This window comes from Crassostrea angulata, chromosome 9 (genome assembly GCF_025612915.1).
Source record: "Crassostrea angulata isolate pt1a10 chromosome 9, ASM2561291v2, whole genome shotgun sequence".
NCBI lineage: Eukaryota > Metazoa > Mollusca > Bivalvia > Ostreida > Ostreidae > Magallana > Magallana angulata.
The window spans coordinates 32,894,098-32,908,429 of NC_069119.1; the positions used below are offsets into that span (position 1 = coordinate 32,894,098).

A 14,332-nucleotide genomic window follows, 5' to 3' on the forward strand; every position below is an offset into this window, starting at 1 on the left:
ACAAACATTTTTCTTTATCGACACGGTCAAAAGCTTTTTTATATTCTATAAAGCAACAATATAACTTTTCCCCCTTATTAATCTGATGTGAAATCATTCTGTGTAGTGCGAATACAGTACCAAACCCTGGTTTAAATCCAAACTGTGCGTCAGATATAACATTACTAGCAGAGGACCAATCTATTATTTAAGACAGATGAAAAAATCCTTAAATTTGACAAAGTACTCATTAAATAAATTATCCAGCTGGCTTTGTCACATTTTAAACCATTCAAAACACGTACAACTTCGTCATCAGAAATATAACTATCTAGTTCAAGGAATACCGACTCTTCTGTTACCAAACTATCAGTAATTAGATTGGGTTCATGCCTATTAGTATCGTTACACACATCTTTAAAATACTGGAAGAAATCGTCGGTAGTTCGCTCCTAGTACACTTCTTACGTTTAAATACTATATACTATACTATATAACCCACAACTTCAAATGAAGCCAAATTTAGGCGCCAGCGGGGTTTGCTTATTTATATTTTAAAAATATTGTAGGATGGTTTAAGATTGTATAAAGATAAGTAATAAGGAATCCATCATAAAGCCCTTCGGGCTTTATTGGATTTGATCACACCCCGACCAAAATTATCACCTCATAATTAATTTGTGGATAAAATGTGTTCTAGAAATAAATGCGACAATATCAAACATAGTTTTTGTCTCCTGTTTCAACAATTAAAATACTTGTAGAGATCCTCCCTGAGGATTAATTTTCGATCAGCGCCCGACCTTGTGATAGCATTAATAGTGAAACAGACTAAACTATTTTATGCAGAATGTTCCTTGAAAATGGCTCGATCTACGAAGTTTTTATGCAAAACAGACACCCATTATATTTCTAAAAAACGTGGTATTACACACAACAAGCATCAACCATGGCTATGATTTCATTAAGCAGCCCAATGTTTATATTTTCAACCACTCTACACGTGGTTGAACACGAACGATAGCTCTGTACTGAATATCATCGTTTAATATAAAATATAACTGCTCGATGGTGAAATAAGATATACATCTTAAAAGATTTACATGTTTTAACATAAATCCAACTAGGATATGATATGAAAAACGACCAGTACTAACGTATTTTGAGAACATTATCCGAGCACTTTAACTTCCGCTCAAAATTTCACAGGAAATGAAAAAATATCGGTGAAGTATCGTGAACTTTTATTCGAGCACCTCTGGATTAATTACATATAATTAATAAGAAAAAAAATGAAGATGCATTGAAAATAAGTCATATTATTCATAACAAACCATTTTGAGGCTGTAAATACCTTTCATCTAAAGATTTAATTGAAAATAATAATATAAAAACGGGTTTAAAGGGACTTGGACACGATTTAAGATCAAAAATTTCGTTTTTTTATGTATAAAATGGTTCACTAGTGCATTTTAAATGGTTGACCAAAATACTGAATGTTAAAGTCAAGCTACAAGTGAGATAGAGAGGTAAGAATTGGTTGTTATGTAAACAAAGCTCGAGTCTTATAGTTGTTTACAAAAAATGCAATGTAGAGACTTACCATTTCTTTGACAAAATAACAAGTAAAAACAATTTAAACTAATTCAGTATCTTCATAAATACTATTATCAACAAAAGAAAGATACATTTGATTGAAACTAACACCAATACAACACATATGTAAAAAATGACAATATTCGAGTTTGTTTACAAAACATAGAATTATGAACTCTGTATCTTGCCTATAACTTGATATTTGACTTTCAAATTTTGACATAGCATTATAAACTTCTATATGTATCGGGTGCGTCTTTTTACCACAATGAACCCCAATGATACCCCAATGAACTTTGAAATACCCAAATGATACTAAGTATGTTCATAATTGATACACTTAATGAATTTTATGTAACAACATGTTAAACAAATGAAATTTCAACTACGTGCCTTTTTTTACACCGATTGGGCCATATCTTGTGATGGGAAATTATTATAATTTTTTAAGCTAAAATTTGACTCAAAGATTGTTTGTGACCTGTAATTATGTCCTGATGGGAGCTTTGGTCATTTGTGCTAGTTCAACATAACTTTAAAAAAAAGAGACATATTGATTCTTTTCCATTAGAGAAAGACTTCAGTTTTTACTTCTACGTCTTAAAGAATAAATGATGTATGCAGAAAAAGGAAAGTTGAATGAGATAACCCCCTCTCTCCCCAATTGCTTTTTAATTTTGCTCCCAAATTGCTTTAAATTCTTATTTGGGACAGTAATAAAAAATTATATGGATTTTTTATTTTAATTTTAAAGAATAGTTTTCAAAACAAGAGGCCCAGGGGCCACATCGCTCACCTGAACAACAATTGCCTTAATTCTGATCAAATTAGCATTACAGTATCAAAATATCTTGGCAACTAAGTACAATAGATCTTGCTAAAAAAAGATTCAAAATCTGCCAATTTTTATCCACCTCTTTTTTTCGTAAATACCAAGCCCTTTTTGTTGTTGTACCTGTAAGAAGATTTTTCTCTATTCCTATATACTGTGGTTTCATTAATTTTCGTGGGTATCAGTTTTCGTGGATTTTCTGAAAACCACAGTTTCAAGGATACATAATTTCGTGGCCAATGATCCTATCAATACAAAATGTTTGTTGAAAGTGAATTTCAATGAACATTTAATTTCATGGATCAACTTAACAACGAAATCCACGAAAATTGGTATTCAACGAATATTGATGAAATCACAGAACCCCCCCCCCCCATTTCGTGGCCCCACTTTTCTCTAGGGAATCATGGTTTCATCAAACTTTAATCTGCATAACCTGTGCTTTCACACTAAGTACTGAGTTTTGGACCGAAAACTTTCCCAGAATATTTTTAAAGATTTTCTCTATATATTCCTATGTAAAAATTCAAACCGCCATCACGGCCCTGCCCTACCACTAGGGACTGTAATTTTGCAAACTTGAATTTACACTACCCGAGGATGCCTCTACACAAGTTTAAGCTTTTTCTGGCCAGATAGTCTTTAAAAAGAAGATTTTTAAAGATTCTCTCTATATATTCCTATGTAAAAAGTCATCCCCCATTGTGGCCTCACCATAACCCCTGGACTATTATTCAAACAAACTTGAATCTATACGATCTGGGGATGCATCCACTCAAATTTGGGCTTTTCTGGCCTAATAGTTTTGAGAAGAATATTTTTAAAGATTTTCTCTATATATAAAAATTTATCCCCCATTGTGGCCCCACCCTACCCCCAGGGACCATGATTGGAACAAACTTGAATCTACATTATCTGAGGATGGTTACACGCCAATTTGAGCTTTCTTGGCCAAATTGTTTTTAGAAGAATTTTTTTTAAAGATTTTCTCTATATACTCCTATGTAAAACTTGATCCCCCAATTTTGGCCCCACCCTTCCCCCGAGGACCATGATTTGAACAAACTTGAATCTACACTACCTGAGAATGCTTCCACTCAAATTTGATCTTTCCTGGCTTAATAGATTTTGAGAAGAAGATTTTTAAAGATTTTCTCTATATATTCCTATGTAAAACTTGATCCCCCTCTTGTGGCCCCACCCTACCCCAGTTACCATGATTAAACAAAAGTGAATCTACACTGCCTGAGGATATTTCCATTTTAATTTGAGCTTTCCTGGCCTAATAGTTTTTGAGAAGAAGATTTTTAAAGATTTTCTCTATATATTCTTATGTAAAACTTGATCCCCAAATTGTGGCCCCACCCTACTCCCGGGGACCATGATTTGAACAAACTTGAATCTACACTATCTGAGGATGCCTCCACACAACTTTAATCTTTTCAGGCCGAATAGTTTTTGAGAAGAAGATTTTTGAAAAATATCAACAAATTTTCAATAATTCTCAATTATCTCCCCTTTAAAGAGGGCGTGGCCATTTATTTGAACAAATTTGAATCTCCCTCACCTAGTGGTGCTCTGTGCCAAATTTGGTTGAAATCTGCCCAGTGGTTCTTGAGAAGAAGATGAAAATGTGAAAAGTTTACAACGACGACGACAACGACAACGACGACAGACAACGGACAAATTGTGATCAGAAAAGCTCACTTGAGCCTTTGGCTCAGGTGAGCTAAAAAGAATTAAGAAAACTTTCGGTCAAAAGTGAACAAAAACAAAAAGGAAAAAACACCTTGATATTAATTATATACATGTACGGTGTTTATTCACATGCTTGCGCGGAAGATCTTTTAACTATGCACACATTTAGTTTCACTGGGGTATTAATATTTCAAAGTTCATTAGGGTATCATTGGGATATCATTTGGTATCATAGGGGTATCATTAGGTGTATTTGGGTATCATTAGGGTAACATTGGGGTTCATTGGGGTATCATTGGGGTTCATTGGGGTATCATTGGGGTTTATTGGGGTATCATTGGGGTAGCATTGGGGTTCATTGGGGTATCATTGGGGTTCATTGGGGTAAAAAGACGCACCGATATGTATCAGTATAAACATTGAAAATGGAAAAATAAATTTTGAAAATTTTAAGTCAAATCGTGTCCAAGTCCCTTTAAGTCATATCGAGAAAGAAATGTTGACAAACAAATGTATACATTATAGGTATATTGACATAAATATGTTTTCATTTCTTGAAAAAAATATTGCGAAAATATTGTTATCAAATGAATTTCGCGGAGGCGGGAGTTCTGATGGTATGTCACCTCACCCATAATCTATCTCTAGGAAACACATGCAGACTGACATTTGTGGAATCATTGGAATTCGTGTATGCTCAATTTTCATGAATTTTGTTGATCCTATCATCCATGAATTAAGATCCACAACGAATTGTGTGTAATAGTACTGAGCAGTCCTACCCTAAAATTATGTGATCATGATACAATAAACACTTTGTTACAACGGTCTCTCATCGACAAGGCTTGTTTCAGACATCTGTCTTCAAATTGATATTACACGATCTTGAAGCAATATTATTGGATGATAACCAACCCTCTCAACTACAATGTTATCTAACTATGATATCAAATGATATTATGCATAAACTAATTGCATAAGCGTTGCATTTTCTCATAATGTTCATTCAATGCGTGTTTTTTTTTTTCGCATGGTGAAATGACTCGCGTCAAATCATCAACATGAAAAAATCCAACGTCCATACGATCAGTTCATGCACAACTCAAAACTATTATCACATGTTTAATGGAGAGTAACCCAAACATAGAAGATCATGACAAACTGCTAATATATAGATCATGTAGCAGCCCTCTAACTACGATATCAAACACTGATACGAATTGCAATCAATATAAAGTAATTACTGTTCTTTGTTTTTGAATTACATCAAACTGTCAAATGCAGTCTACGTGTTCCGTCTACAGCTAGATTCAGAGTGAGGCGACGTAAACGTACCATCAGAATTCCCGCGCCGGCGAAGTTCATTCGATAACAACATTTTCAAATATATATTGGTAAGTCGATAACGTAGATGGCAATTAAACTGGTAAAATTCATTAAGGTGACTTTTATTATATAGAAATCACAAGATACAATTCAATACAGTTGCATAAATAAGAGGTCACATTACTTTATATGTTCACAATTCAATAAAAAAGAAGGCCAGCTTATAAGTTGAAACTCAACAAGTGTAGGCCCCGATACGCTTCCATAGTCTACAGATATATTCAGAATTCAGTGACGTCACTTTCATCACTCTTGCGCCCGCAAAGTTCATTCGATAATATTTTCGCAATATGTTCCTTAAAAATGAAATCATATTGATATCGACATGGCTATAAAGCGTTTATTTCATTGTACTTTGTCTAATTTTCTCTCTCAATATAATAAGTTCATAAATCATCATTGCAAATTTCATATTTTTTTAAAATCGAAACCGCAGATAGCAATAAAACTAGTAAAATTCAACAAAGTGATTTTAATTATGTAGAAATAACAAGATACAATTCAATTTATCTGCATAAATAAAGAGTCACAATACTTTATGTGTTGATAATACAATAAAAAGAAGGACAGTTAATAAGTTGAAACACAACCAGTGTAGGCCCCGACACGCTTCCGTAGTAGACGGCACATGTAGACTGACATTGACAGTTTGAAATTGTATGTGTCCAAAATGAATAGTAATTATTAGTAGTTATTAATAAGAAAACTAAAAAAGATAGACAATTCATTCGAAATTAAAAAAAAAAACCACCAAAATAACAACACTTTTGACAAAACATGGCTCTTTGGGTAACTATTTGGTATAGCGGAAGCTTTACCTTGACGCTGTTTGGTTTTTTGTTTATTTGTGCTATTTATAGTAACATTTGCGATTTGTCTGCCTATAGCCAGGACTCTGCTTTCAGCAGAGCCCGGTTAAAAAATGAAGAAAAAAAATTACATCATAGTGTTTGCGTTTTTCATTAAATGTTACAGTGGAATTATTGTTTTCTTATTGGTGTAAAATATTTTTTTTTTCAGGAGCTAGAAAATTTCTTTTCTCAGCACTTTGGATGGACTCCAAACAGCACTCCTGCAGCTTCCCAGGTCACTGATCATGAAGATTCATCAGATGACGCGGACGACGATGGACCGGCTGATGACACTATTGATTTAGATCGACGGGTTATGCAGTTTCTTGATGATGCTGTCGTGTCGGATCCGAATTCAGATGATAGAGATGGGGACGATGACGAAAATGAATACCAGAGAAGCTCAGCGTCCATTGAGAATTTACCTCTACCCCATGATGATTCTGATCTGTTCAAAATCAGAGAGGTAAAGATTCGTGGCTGCGGCTGTAAGAACAAGTGCGTTTCTATCTTCAGTGATGATACATTGTACTCGCACATCCTAAACATGAGAGAAATGTCAAAGGAAGAAAAAGACATGTACATCATGGGATCGCTTGTGGACAGCTGCAAAGAAACGACAAAACGGGGAAAGAAAAGAATACGTTCCAGGCAGACTTTCATGTTTTCCGGGAAAAAGGTTTGCAGAAATACGTTCCTGCCTGTCTATGATATAGGGAAGCATTTTCTTCATAATATCATCACCCATAAGAATACACATGGAGTAACACCACGCAAGCATGGGAACCTTGGAAAGAAACCTAGTCATTCGCTACAATATGAAGACATAAAGTTAGTTGCACAGTTCATCTCTAGTTATGCAGATGACTTTGGGTTACCACAACCAGCTGCCCCAAGAGGAAGAGATGACACTCCTCCCATATACATTCCATCCGGTACAACGAAGAAGGACGTCCACGAGACATATGTTGAAAGCTGTCCAAACGACCGACATGTGCGGTATTCCACATTTTGCAACATCTGGAACCAGTGTCTTCCGCATATTAAAATAGCTAAACCAAGGGACGATGTATGTGCTACTTGTGAAAAACTTCGAAAAAGTATTTTAGATGCAGTTTCAGAGGAGGAAAAGTTGGAGGCAGCAAGAAAGATGCAGGAACACATCACACATGCACAGGCTGAAAGGAAAGTATACAACGATTGTGTGAAAAGGTCCCAAGACACATACCATTCACAAGACAGATTCGTCCATTACACGTTTGACTTCAGTCAGAATGTATGCATTCCTCATCATTCGCGGCAAATGGGTCCCCTGTACTTTCAGACACTTCGAAAAGTCCATATATTTGGTGTCCGTTCCGATGGAGAACCAAAACAACTGAACTTTCTTATAAATGAAAATGAAACTATCGGACTAGATGGAACCAAAGTGCATGGACCAGACTCTGTGATTTCTATGTTGGACTGGGCCTTACAAAACCACAATTCGGACGAAACATCATGCACAATACACGCTGATAACTGCTGTGGCCAGAATAAGAACCAGTATGTTATTGGATATTTCATGTGGCGAGTAATGACAAAGCAACACAACAGAATAGAGTTCAAGATGCAGATCCCCGGACACGCACGGTGCCTCATCGATGGAGGATTTGCTCTTCTCAAGAAGTTGTATAGGCGGTGTGATTGTGATAGCATTGGCCAACTTGAAGATGTTGTTAACAGATCATCTACTACTAACACTGCTGTGCGATATCCAGCGTGGCAATTGAGATCCTGGAAAAAGTATCTAGGGCAGTTTTTCAAACCAGTGAAGGGTATCCGCCATTATCAACACTTTTCGTTCGATTCTAACGAGCCAGGCATTGTAACAGCGAAGAAGACTTGTGACGGAACCGAGGAGAATATTGAGATTTTGAAAGATCAGGGATTTCAGTTCAGGGAAATAAGAAGACCGGGTGTACTTCCCGCTGGTGGACTGTCTGAATCTAGAGTGCGTTATCTCTACTCGCATGTGAGACCATTTGTGAGATCTGCTTTCCAGGAGGAGACGTGCCCCTCTCCAGTCCAGTAGTAAACTAACTGAACTGAAAATTTACTTTGACACATTTTGATGTAAGCATATTTTTCAAGAGATGGTGGACTTTTTATTGTATAAATCTAATTTTTATAATAGAATTCATATATTAATTACACCATTGAATATGAATATGAATTTGAAGAATGATTTAAAGTGAAGAATAATTAAAATCAATTTCCTATTTTATGCTATGATTGTTTGTGTATATTTTTTTTTATTCCTACGTAGAGAAAAAAAATGATCAAATATGATTAACTACCGCATAATTAACTAAAGCTTTTAAAAAGATATTATCTAGTTCTATAAATTATACAACTTAAAAAAATTAACTTAGCACATATCTGAATGAAAAAAATGTGCGTAATGTGCGCAACATCAAGTTATTTTAAATGACGTCATGACGTCCCAGTTATGAAGGATATAAAAACAACGTTTTTCAAAAGCTTGTAACAAGAAAACTAGATGGAGTACATGTTTCAAATTTGGAAATATTATTCTGTAGACCAATTCCGTCACTTTCCAATAAAAAAACAAATTTTGATAAAAATGTCATTAAGACCCCTTTTTCCAGAGCGCGGTCCATATTGTTTTAAACATTTTTTGAAAAAAAGTAACAGATTTGTTGATTTATATACTTTTACAATATTTATCAGTAAAAATATAGGGATTTTACACGCCATCTTCTTGAGGTGGTATCAGCATCTACCTAAGCATCGTTCAAAATGTTTATTATCATATCTACATTATATGAAAACTTTATTTCTAACAGAAAGATGTTTGCTGTTTTCCAGTCAAATTTTCACTGTGAATGATGAAAATTTCCCTTTGTTTTATTTTTGCTTCTATCAAGAATATGTCGGTCTTTAGAGAGTTATAACGTTCTAAAAAAATCTGTAAAATCAAACACTTACTTAAACGAAATATTGTTAAAAAAATTGTGATAGGCATCCTCCTTTTAATTATGGAGTAAGTCGTTTATTCGAACAAAATAAGAAACTAGCGTAATCAGAATTTGAAACTTTTAGTACCTAAACGCAAAACACTACCCAATTATCCACTTTCCTTTCAAAGACCCAATAATGTTTACAAATATTTACATAAGTTTACCCTTTAAAACACACACGTAGAATAAAGAAAAATTAACCAAGAGTCCCAATGGGCCACATCGCTCACCTGAGCAACACTGGCTTTATATGGGCCTTCAATAAAGAAATAAACGGCAATTTAAAAAGTTCACTGGATATGAAGTTGGTTGATCACGTGATCGAATCCTGTGAAGCCCGAAGGGCTTTTCAGTAAATTTGATCACGTACCAATCAATTTTATATACCAGTGAACTTTTTACCATTGCTGTTTATTACTTATATTTACGTTTAAAAAAGACCAATCGTTCAGAACTGTTAAAGTTACCGATATTTTAAGTTTACAATAATCCAAGTGATAAGTGCGTGCTATGATCATTGTGACGTCATGACAGATTTCGTACAGAATTGAACGTTTTCACTATTCTATAGGTTCATTTAAGGAAACTTATTTGCAAATGTAAATATTTAAACAATAAAATGCTTTTTTGTGATTCATTCGGGATACATGTATGAAGGTAGCGACACTGCAGGAAAAATACATAACCCGCGTCAGCGGGTTATGTAAAAAAATTTCCTGCAATGATCGCTACTTTCATAACCCGCATGAATCATAAAAGAAAGGATTTTATTGTTCATATTTACATCTTTCTTTAACTAAAAAATAAATTGATTATGAGAAGTAAAATTCACTAAATAACTGTTAATATACATAAATACGTTAGCTAAAAGAAACAGCCAAATTGTCTCAGTCTGGCATCATCAAGATTATTTCGTGCAGTCCGTGATTTTACTTAGGTCGCTGCAGCTTCAGACTAATCGATAAACAGGGCGTGTCAATTTCAGTCCTGTCACTTTCAGCCGCTGTAGATTTCGACCAATCGATAAATGGGGCGTGTAGCTTTCAGTCTGGCTGTTTTTATACAGCTTTGAATTAACTATAATTTTTCGTAAGAAATAGAGGACATTATACTTGGTAGATGTAAATTTACAGAATTGAACGTTTTTCGCTTTTCTATAGGTTCATATAAGGAAAAATATTTGCAATTGTAAATATAGGAAACTGTGAAATGTGGCCCCTCAGCAGACTAACCAAAAATGAATATCAGAATTTTACACTTATTTTTGCACAAACTTAATCTTTGACATATTTACCTTTATGGAATACCATTTTTACCGAAAATAAGATCATATGCAATATAAATATCTAAATTGTCAGTTGTTCAAGGTTAACTTCAAGTTCCTTTTATTATAGCCCCCCCCCCCCATCACTATATAAAACAATTAAAATACACGAGAGCATAATGGTACATTTTCTCCCTTCTCACTATACTATGTCCCGATCTTTTGCTTCCACAACTTTTCGCTTGATATTTCGATAATAATAAATACTTTGTGCTCAAACTATGTTCGTCCACTAATATGAAAAATGTCCAAATTATCTGTTTTAAAACGCCCCCTCTACCGCTTTAGGTTTCAATACACATCCCAAAATTGAAAGTCTACGGAGATTTTGCATTGCATCGGCGATTATGAAGCCTGGATGAAAAATTGCACTAGGTGTCCCGAGTACTTCCGAATGGAGAAAAGATGTAAACATTCCCCATTATAAATCTCTGTAAGAAATTTGTTTTCGTCCCTGTAAATTTTTATGAGAAAAAGGGATAATTTGTCAATGAAGATCTCTTATATATTTTTAATTTCATCGATTACAACTGTACTTCTTTCACAGGTATGTGTATTTTTATTAAAAATCATCAACAAGTGATAGAAGCAATACCTCGGGAAAGACTATAGTTACATGTATTGTATTTTATCTTAAAAAATCCTATATGTGAAAGAAGAGAAGTGTGCCTCAATGCACAAGAATGAATGCGCTCAATTCCTCAAATTAAAAACATTGAAAAATTTAATAGGCCTTTTCCATTATAAACGATTCTCGTTTACTAGGCATGAATTCTTTTCGTATGACGTTTCATATCCTTACTCACTTGATTGATGAATAAACTTAACTGAAAAATGTTGTCACATATGTTAATAAAGAGTTATAATTCAAATTTATGTATTTGCAGGCATGTCGCTCTATTGTACCAAGGCCTACCCATTATTTTCATTTTATTGCTGAAAAAACAACAAACGTCTACGAACAAAGATGAGTTTTCGTTGCAATAATTTTGAAGAACACAGATAATGCTTTTATCCTCATAATAATAATTTGTCAGGACTATGAAAACTGTTTAAAAAACGTCGTTTTTATTTACTTGTTCGAAAAACTATCAAATATCTGTGTAGATTTTATGCAAATCATCGTTGAAGAAGGGGCACCAGAAAGTAGTTACAGTGTACAGCATATCATCCTTTTAGCAAGAAATTTCTATTGATCAACCACAATTTCAGAGGCAATCGTAGAATTATAAGAAAGATACATAGCTTGGTTCGAGTCATGTTTTTGTTCACGAGTTTATTATATTCAACTTTAAGTTTAAACTTGGTATTTCCTATTCTGCATAACTGCATTTAAAATATAAACGAACTAAAGCATGACAACAGCATTGTGTACAAACATACAGTAGCATTGTGCGCAAAGATTGACTCTCAGGTTAGTAAATAGAAATTTATAAACAAAGAAAAAACACAATTTATTTTTCATTATATATATACTTATAATTTTCTAGCCGCGAGAATAACCTCCGTTTAGATTGAAATTGCTGAGCATCTTAATAAAACATGGTGCATTAATTAACCATTACGTAGAGATCGAATTACATGTACCAACATAATGAAAAGTATTCTATAATATGTTGTTAGTGCATCAGATTTTGTGCAGGTACATGTAAACAATCAGCTGTCGGATTAACCGGTCTACACGTAAAAATTTTAAATTCGAATAAAAGACGGTTCCTCTCAAGTAAAACTAAATATGCTAAACGAAAATCAAAGCAAGCTAAAACCGCCGTCACATATCAAAATGTCAACGCATTGAAATATTTAACCTCAATTTACTTCACATAAACGGAACAAATATATTTTGGATGTTTCAAATATTCCCTTCGCACGTAAACTGTTGCACAACAACCAAATTCATCTCCGTTCAACTTCAAGATGGCTGCTTCTAACATAGACTGGTTTTCGATATATGAAATATCGAACCCGAAGTTAAACTGATTTTTTTAACGGTTTTAGAGAAGAAGTTCAAAATGTAAAAAATTAAGACGGACAGACGGACGGCGGTAAAATTGTGATCAGAATAGCTCACTTGAGCTTTCAGCTCAGGTGAACTAAAAAATAACATTGCAAATTGAAAAATATGAAATGATCTTTAATGAACAAAATTAATATAAAACCATTTATTTACAACTATTTTTATTTCCCTAATTACATTTTACAGGTATTAAAATAAAACATTGATTAGTTTTTTATTAAATATAATTAACATTGATTAAATAAGTTGTAAGTTTATTTTAGTTTAATTGTCTGGGTCTATACTGAACTGTTTATTTTCCCAACTCAAGGGACATGGATTCAGGTAAATAATCACTTGCTGCACTTTAAGAAAGATTTTCTATCAATGATGGCCATTCTGTTAAAAAAAATGTTTCCAAAATCTTTTGAAAATCAAACCGTATGAAAGAAATCAAAGATCTACGATTCTGTTGTTTTTATTTGCTTTATTAAAATCATTTATAATTAACTAAATAGTGTTAATGTTTTATTGGCTATCATAGTTAATGTATCTATTATATATATCAACCAAACAAATAACGAGACCGAGTACAGTTTGAGTGCGCATGACTTTGCGCATCTTTATATTTTCAGAGTAGGTGCAAAGTAATCATTTTCAAGTTGAATTGTATTTCTATACAACATTAACATCACTAGTAACATTTGGTAACAGTTGGTAAATTGGGATTTTATAAATTTTATAGGGTAAAATGCTAGATGGCTCCTACATGTCATCGTTTCCCAGTATTTTTACCTATGCATATAACTAAAGAAAAAGGTTATTATTACCTCATTTATTCGAGGTGACGATGGATTTTAAATATAAGAAATGATTGTGTGTAAAAATTATAAGCGTTTTTAAACAAATACTCATAAAGTCCCATGGAAAAAAGTGTTACCTTTCGAGACGATCCCCTAGGAAATCGGGGTGGCAAATAAACTTTGTTTTTTTTATCTAAAATAATTGACAAAGTAGTAAAACTATATGCAAGAATTTCCAAAATATCTATAGGGTAGAAACACATCGCCTCGGTCTCGTTAAATGGGATTAGAATAACATAAAAAATTACAACTTTCACTGCAATCAAACTTACATGGAAATATCTCTACAAAAAATGGCAATCAGTTCGCCAATTGACAAGTTGGCTAATTGTAAATAGTTCAAACCAATAAACAAGTTACTTGTATTAAGATACAAGTTATGTCATATTATACTTGTTTTCTTATTAACTATTAAATGTCATACAAACTACATGTATATAGCTACAAAAATCGTGATAAGAACATTCACTTTAAGTTGATTAAAAACAAGAAGAGTTCTATAAGAAAACATAGGAAATTATTCAAATTTAAAAGTCAAAATTTCTAGATGTAATCTTTAGTTATTAATTCGTTTAGTTATCAATACGTTGCTTGTTATGCAGCAATGTTTCAAATATGGTACTGCTTAGTTGCCCTTTTTTCAATGTGTTTATTAAAATATCACAGAAATGGATAGACAATATTTATATTTACAAAATACATAATAATTAAAAAATCATAAGATATTCACCTATGTTACTGGGTCGTCATAAAGAGTGCATTTTCCAATAGGATCCTCAAAACT

At 33.4% G+C, this 14,332-nt stretch overlaps 1 pseudogene; it reads left to right on the forward strand.

Moving 5' to 3' along the window:
* The first annotated feature begins 6,457 nt into the window (after positions 1-6,457).
* LOC128162290 (uncharacterized) lies at positions 6,458-7,053 on the forward strand (annotated as a pseudogene).
* The last annotated feature ends 7,279 nt before the right edge of the window (positions 7,054-14,332 follow it).